Source organism: Chamaea fasciata, unplaced genomic scaffold, assembly GCF_029207755.1.
Source record: "Chamaea fasciata isolate MVZ Bird 193981 ecotype frontalis unplaced genomic scaffold, bChaFas1.0.hap1 SCAF_15, whole genome shotgun sequence".
Lineage (NCBI taxonomy): Eukaryota > Metazoa > Chordata > Aves > Passeriformes > Sylviidae > Chamaea > Chamaea fasciata.
In genome coordinates, this window is record NW_027094100.1 from 4,813,310 (window position 1) to 4,816,776 (window position 3,467).

The window sequence follows — 3,467 nt, forward strand, 5'->3', positions numbered from 1 at the left end:
GCCGCAGGTGTGTGCGGGGACGCTCAGGTGCCCTCAGAGTCGTCAGCTGGAGCCGCTGTCGGCGCTCATGCTTGCCCCGGGCCCCGGGGGAGGCAGTGGCAGAGCCCGGCTGGCTCAGCCCCGGCCCCGCGGTGCTGGGCCGGCCTTTGCCCGGGGTGGGGACGTGCGGGGTGTCGGCGGCCGTGCGTGTCCCTGGGATTCGCCGCCGTTCAGCCTCCTCTGACTGTTCCAGGGGGGGAATTAGGGTTTGAAGGGACGGTGCGCGGTCGGAGAGCAGTGACAATAATCGAATAAGGCATTAGGGGAGATTAAAAGGAAGAAATCCACTGCTAGTTTTGGCATGGAATTAGCAGGGACCCGTTAGGAAATCTGGAAAAGCTCTGGCATCTTGCTGATAGAGATTATGTTAGAAATGGCCTCAGCTTTTATTATGTTTATGGTTCACAGGGAGATTATTATGCAGCTTCTACATCATTAGAACTTTGGGGGAAGGGGGGGGGGAACCCGACAGTTCACAATTTACTGGGGGTTTTCACCTTTCTCAACAGTTTTGCTGTTGATCGATTCTTCGGAACAGTACAGAGATCTCCAGTACCTAAACGCTGGTATCTGGACATTGAACGCTCTAAGATGGTTCTGGTTCAGATTTCTAGATTTGTTTGTTTTTCTTTTTTTGTTTGTTTGGGGGGTGTGGTGTTTTTTTGTTGGTTTTGTTTTTTTTTTTTTTTTTTGAGGGTTTTTTTTTGTGCGGTTTTTTTGTTTGTTTGTTTTTGGTTTTGTTTTTGTTTTTTTAATACTAAGCTGTTTTGGAGGGTTACACACGCAGATTTTGCTCAGACTTTAAACCAAGGCATTACCAGGACTTTTGCTAGAACTGGAGCTCCTTGCTTTTAAACCACTGGGATTATTTATCATTACTAATTTTGTCCTGATAAGTACTGACTGGATCTTTGCTGTCCCTTCCTTCAGTAAATGTGTTAATGTGGTCAGCCCTGAAGGAAAAAAAGTTCACGCTGCTCCAGCATTTTCTGTGGCCTTATTACTTCTCAAAAAACCAGTGAATGATGTAACATCTATGTCGTTCAGCTACACTATAAACAAAGGAATTGGGTCCATTTTCTTTCTATGGTAACACAGAGGGACAAATAAATACACCAAAATAAATCAGTTGTTTTCATAATACTTTGTTGCATTTACCTCATTTTCATAACAAGCTTCTCAGAAAATATATTAATTATCAAAAAATGGAAAAATGAATTTGATTGCAACTAGAAAAATCATGTACTATTTCAGGAGTAAAGTTACATTCAGACCAACACTGGGTTTCTGTGCTCAAGTTTTGTGTTTAAGAGAGACTGTGATGCTACAAAACTAAGAGAATTCAATGATGTAATTAAAAATACAAGATGCCCTCTGTAACTGAGTCCCTTTCCCTTTTGTCATGGGCAGTAACGTGACATAATCCACATAGGTGGGCTCTGCATACTGCCAGGGCTCCAAGTGTGCCTTTGAACAGTTGGAAACATGAGTTCCTGGAAATGCTCTCTGAATACACCAAAGATGTGAATTCTGTGAATTCATCATGGGCTGGTATCGCTCAGGATTTTTGTTGATGGTCAGACCTATTTATTTGCATTAATTTATTCATAGAAAATACTATTGCATCCATGAAAAATCAAAGGTTTGTATGAAATACTAAGTGGAACAGGAAAAAGAAGAAAAGGGAATTCAACGAATCAGAACCTTCTGGGGTTACATTCTCTCTGGTCTTGATTAAAATCTACCACTTGAAACTTTACCCCATTTTTCATATATGTTTAATCTTAGACATGTTTGAGTTATTTGTGTGCATCACTCTTCTCAGAATATTAAAACTGTACTTGGCACATAAACATCATTAATAACCCTGTTTTCTAAATATGCTTCCATTAATATTACATGTGTAAATGCACTTAAAAGTTTAGGGCTCTTGATTTCTTTTCTTTTATTTTTCTGGACTCACTGGATCACTTTATTTACTTCTAAGGGTTCTATGTTCTGTGTTTTACCTTGCATCTCCTCTTGGACTAATGTTCTGTTCCTTTTTCAAAAAAAGAAAAAATTCTCGGCAAAATATTAACAGAAGTGTTCAAATTTCTTTCACAAAATGTGCAAGAGGAGCTAACTTTAGAAAATCAAGCATCCCCCAGCTGAATAGAACACATCCAGTTTGTCTTCTTTTAAAAGATTTATTTTGCAGCTTCTTTTAATAAGCATCTCCTGAGTATTAAAAGGCCAGTGCTATATGGGGCCACCAACCACTCATTACTACTTTTACTTCACTTTGTTTTCTTGTGAATTAGGTAAGTCATATTTTCTGTTAATCACATAATTGTGAATTGCCTTTTGTTCAATAGCAACTGTTCCAAATTAGACTCCTATTGTGTAAAAACATAATCTGTCTCATTCACTAAGAGTAGATTGGGATGTGAGTCAGAGAGAGAATTCCCTCCCCCCCATTTGTCTGGAAATTGGGGGAGTTTAATACGTTTGCTTTTTGGACCAGGTTGGGATACATCCCAGGCTGGAATGTTCTCTGGACTCCCCTAGTTGTTTATTATTATCTCACCTCTGAGTCTAGCCCAGCAATTCTTGCATGGCAGCAAGGTTCTCCGAGGGCAAAGCAGGAGAGTTGGGCAAGGGACCGCAGTCTTTGAATAAATTGTATCATTTCAGTATGGGATTTCCCTGCAAGAAAATGACATGACTGTATTCTTCATAAGAAATTTGCAGTTAGACTCAAAGACATTAAAAAAAAATAATCTTTAAGTCACTCAAAATATTCCAGCCTACCTTCTAAAATGCTAAAAGCAGCCTTTGCACGGTAAAGGCAGTAGAAGTGGCTTTACTGTTGCAGAACTAGATGGTTTCAGGAGCTGAAAGAGGCTTTGGACAGATTGTTAAATCTAATTTATCTTGAATTTTCAGTGAATGTTTTCTTTTTGTGGATTTCAAACTTTCAAGAGTGATACATATATATTCCCCTTCTCAGCAGTTTTGAAATTCTCTGCACCAAGAAGTTTTGTACTCTTGTATTTGTGTTCCGTTTATGAAATGTCCATACTGTCAGTTGTGCAAATTTCTTTATCAGAGAAGATCAAACCAGCAAATTCCATTGAGACTGGTTATCAAACCAGTTTCAAAAGGAACATATCTGAGAAAATCAGTTAGAAATTAGAATTTTATAAGTGAACCGAGTATACTTGAAAAGGGAATAGTAATCATGGAGACAGGAAGAGATGTTTCTTGGTAGACAAAGCTCTCGTGAGATTAATGAAAATGTTACGAAAGGCTTGTCAGCAACACATGCTTTGGGCCTTTAATTACACAAAAAATTTGGAAATTTGTTGAGAAAATGGCATGAACTGAACAACAGGCTTGAAAAAAGTGAATGGCAAATTGAGAAGTGTGGTGGCAGGATTACACTT